The sequence below is a fragment of the Etheostoma spectabile genome, chromosome 22 (genome assembly GCF_008692095.1).
Source record: "Etheostoma spectabile isolate EspeVRDwgs_2016 chromosome 22, UIUC_Espe_1.0, whole genome shotgun sequence".
In the NCBI taxonomy this organism is placed as follows: domain Eukaryota; kingdom Metazoa; phylum Chordata; class Actinopteri; order Perciformes; family Percidae; genus Etheostoma; species Etheostoma spectabile.
This window is the reverse complement of record NC_045754.1, coordinates 8,266,126-8,270,455: the sequence shown is the minus strand read 5'-3', so window position 1 is coordinate 8,270,455 and position 4,330 is coordinate 8,266,126. Positions and strand designations below refer to the sequence as shown.

General features: G+C 38.6%; 1 protein-coding gene across 1 annotated transcript in view; it reads left to right on the top strand.

Annotated features, from left to right (window-relative positions):
* Positions 1-3,547, top strand: part of cdh19 (cadherin 19, type 2) — a 34,173-nt gene extending 30,626 nt beyond the window's left edge. Inside the window, exon 14 of the transcript XR_004327409.1 lies at positions 3,537-3,547. The gene's annotated coding sequence lies outside the window, so the exon portion shown is untranslated. The remainder of the gene's footprint in view (positions 1-3,536) is intronic.
* The last annotated feature ends 783 nt before the right edge of the window (positions 3,548-4,330 follow it).

Here is a 4,330-nt window from a genome sequence, read left to right as displayed (position 1 = left end):
TATGAAGCTGTTGGTGAGTCTGGTGGTGCGGGAGCATCATTTGTTGGTATTGCTTTTACTCAAGTGGAATTATGAATGCAGTCCCTGCTCCTTTACTAAGTATAGGATCTGAATACTTGTTGTATCACTGGTGATGGTAAAATTAATATCCTTTGGATTTTGGACTGGATCAAATAATTGAGAAAACAACATGCAGATTGTTGTAGTTGTGACAGTACATTTACATCATTATTTTGGTTTATTAGCTGTTCTTCTTTTTCTGTGTAAAAAGCTAAACATACCACAATTGCAGGGAGTCAGTGCTTTTATTTTGAAGGCTTTACTAGGAATAGTTTTGTTGCATTATGCTGCCTAAGGTAGCATAGCCTTTCTTTGGTGTATCTGACCCTGTACTAAACCATATTGTAAATACATGGGTATAGTGTGAGTGCACTTTAGTTTAGTACTCTATGCAAGCAATTTTAGTAATCACACCCAGCCAGCCACCAGTCTCTCATTGCATTGTGGAGGTCTGCGTGTCTCTATTGTGTATGCGCATATTGTGAGGAGTGTGCTCTTGGAGTCAGAAAAAAAGCCATCGATGCAGTCCTCAGAAGTAGCACATCATTAATAACGGAGGGACCTTTGAAGATCCTGCATAAATGTCTAATTAGGTTTGGTAACCTTTAGGAAACTCAAGTGGGTGAATACTAAACAGGCCCGAAGATCTTGTACTGCATGACAAACTAAGCATTCAACATGTGGGAGAGAGCGCTGACATTGAGTCCGTTTGTTCCCCCGCCTGAAAGGGCATGCAATTTATGCCACATTACAAGCGCGTCTGAACTCATTGGCCAATTTCTGGCCAATTTATTGTAGTTAACTATCCGATGTATACACGTCATCGTGGAGGTGGAACAAAAAAAATCTTTTTTTTTTTTTTTTTTTGTCATGCCCTTCAAGCTGTGTGGATCATTGTTCTGCATAACTGTGATAAGCCTGTGTGGCATTTAGCAGACCCTAAAGTCTGAGAACTTGAGCCGCCAGCCATGTTTGTACCAATGGTGTTAGAAGGATGTGACCTGGAAAATACTACCATGAAAAAAAGCACTTTGGCTTGTATACACTACACTGTCCTTGTCTCTGTCTTATAACACCTGTATTAAAAGATGACAGCACATGACAATAAAATGCTTCCATGTTGTGTTTTAATATACCTCCTGCTGCTAGTTAAGCTTCAATTTTTAACTGCAGGTTGAAACGATGCTGTCTCACTGTGACTTTGGTGCTGGTTAACAGCAGATTTCCTCCAAAATTAACAACAAAATTATTCTGAAGACTAATTACAGTGTAATATGTTTGAACTGAAAGACAGTAAATTGTTGGAAAACTAACATAACAACAGATAAAGAGTGACTGCAAATTACGTAAAAACCATTTTTTCATTATCCCATCTCAACATATTGTAGTCTATAGAAATTGCTGTAGATTACCTTACTTATTTAGTATTATTTATATTGCCACTCTACATATGCACATTACTGCTTTTTGCACTTCTAGTTAGGTGCAAAACTGCATTTCCGTTGTCTCAGTATTTGTACTAGATTACAGGACACAAATATAACTCTTCCCAATAAATAGTGTGCATTTTTTAATCAGAAGTAAATCTAGGTTAGTTAGTTAGTCTGTGTCCTGACATCACATCCCAAGACATACATCACAGGCACTCAAACATATTTATTACACAAACACACACACACACACACACACACACACACACACACACACACACACACACACACACACACACAGAGAGTTGTCAGAGCACAGTGTAAAATCAGAGAGGCTGTTAATGGAGGCGGACAGCTTGGCTGCTGTTTCATCAAAGTGGAGAGGAAATGCAGATCTGTGTCCTGCAGGATGCAGGGAATTGGATCAGCTTCCTTCTGTCTGCTGAATTTGAAATACATACCAGCAGGGATTAGACAGCCTTTATCACCAAACAGTGACTTTCTAATGGCTGTCCACAGGAAATATTTACTCAGTGTCTCGCATGTGTTGATACGCCCATCAGGAGCCCAAACTCATCCCCTGGCCAGATAGCTTTATTTCGCTGCCAGCTATGGCGCAACCTTGAGGATATTTTCTGTATTTGATTGATACAAGAAGCCCTGAGCGGCTCAAACTTTTCTGTCCGATTGTGTTTGGTATCTGGTGTATGATAATGGCAATACAAGGTAATACTGTAACAATACCACTGGGCCTTAATCTGGCAATGATTTTTTTTTTTTGCAGTGCAATGAGGACACATACTGTGAGAACATGTCCTTAAATTGTCCTAACGCTATATTGTTAACACTAACTTCTCATATTTTTGCATTATGTACTTGTGAGCAATGTTACAATGCGTGTGCAGGGCTACTTTAAGATTTATCAAAATTGGATTTTTACATTCATTTAATAAAGTATTGATTTGTGTTTTACTGCAGTTGTTTAATTTGCCGCATAAGCCAAATTTCTGTCTGTCGAGTTTATCTATAAACAGCAGTTTTTCAATCTATTTTCCAGAAATCCCAATATTGAATCAATATAGAGGTCCATACAAGTGGTAAATGGAACCTAAATGACATCAATTTAAATTAGAGGCACGTATGTTGGTATTTTGTGTTTTTATGGTTCACAATTCAAGGAGTTATTGGGCTCATACTCATATTTCTCAATATGTGGGAAAATATAAAATATATCAATTAAATAGCATATACATCATATAATTAGGATGTCCCTTATTGTCTCTTATGTCCTGTGTTCCAGCGTATGCAATAAAATTACTGCTTTAACAAGGTACTTCTTTTTTAACATTGAACACTCTTCAAACTAATGATATGTACAGAAGAGATGTCTACTTAAAATAGACATCAGCTAAACCCTATTGACCTTGCAGACACATTATTATACATCCTTAGGCACCGTTCTCTTTTTAGAATTATTTGTGGCGTTGCATATTTGTTTTTCAATTTTAACCTCTAATTACCCTGAAGAAGAAAGTCTTTACTTTTACAGCAGCTATTCATTTAGTTTGTGAGACGACAACAAAACAAGTTAGAGTTCACGCTATTATAGGTGTCAAAACCAGGTATTTACGAAGACTAAATGCTGGAGCTACAGCAATTTTATCACAGCGTAGGAACAATCTACCAGATGTTTTGTCATTAGGTATCAAGGCAGCACAGTTCATCTCCACCATTCAACAAGGACAGGGTTTTTACAATAGCATTTAAGCGAATCACTTTAAGGCTGATGTTATTTTAGGGGAATCCATGTCAGCCCTTGGGAACCATACATGCAATTTTATCACATTCAGCAATCTGGCTGAGGTGTCTTTTTACTTCAAGGGTAAGGTCAGGCAAAAGAGTGCCATTTACCTTGTTTGTTATACATGTATTTCATCAACTGCAGCCACAAATACAAAGTTTTACAAATGAATGTAATCACCTGAAATACCATTCTTACTCCCACGCCTCATTTCATTCTGCTTCTCTCTCCAGAGAACGACAAAGAGAAGGTGTCAACTGGTTTTCACATATTGATGGAGTCGGAGGTCTTCAGAGACCTCTAATTTTCTGAGTGAACGGTCCCAGAAAGAGCTAATGATATGTTAATGCTGAATGGCAGACTTTAGGGAGGCCAAATGACGGCAATCCCAATTACCTCAGTGGGACGTGCCTTGTGTGGTTTTGTCACGCAAACAAACTCTCTAAATACAAATAACGTGCGGAACATTGGCTGATAGGACACCGCGGTGGCTGACAAAATGTCATGGATCTGAGAAAAGAATTGAGGAACCGGATACCATGAGACTTATGTTCTTACAACGATTACGCCTCCACACTTTGTTTAGCTCTGAAAAAAAGTGCACCTCACCATGAGAGATTTACATATTTTGTGTCCTATGAGAACAATTATGCCTGTGCATTTCTTACCTTCCCAAAGATGTCACAAAACTTTCTTTGAGTATATCGCAGAAAAGTTTTGATTGTTCCCCTTTGTAACTTTTCCTCCACTCCGGTTTGACACAAACGCAACAATATCATCATGTTTACTTTAGCAGCAGTAGCTGCGTTGGGTGGAAGCAGTGGGAGTAGGTTAGTTTTGAATGGCACCAGATTGAAACATGCCATTTTTTTTTTGAATTTCCAAGTTCACCCACTTGTACATATCCCCTTGTGTGGGTTTACCTGTGAATGTATCTGTTAGCATGTATGTGTTCCTGTTTGGCTAGCCTTAGCTGGAGATTGCTTTCCCCCATCTCCCCCTCTAGTGTGTGCAGCATATGGCCATTGTGATGGAGGGT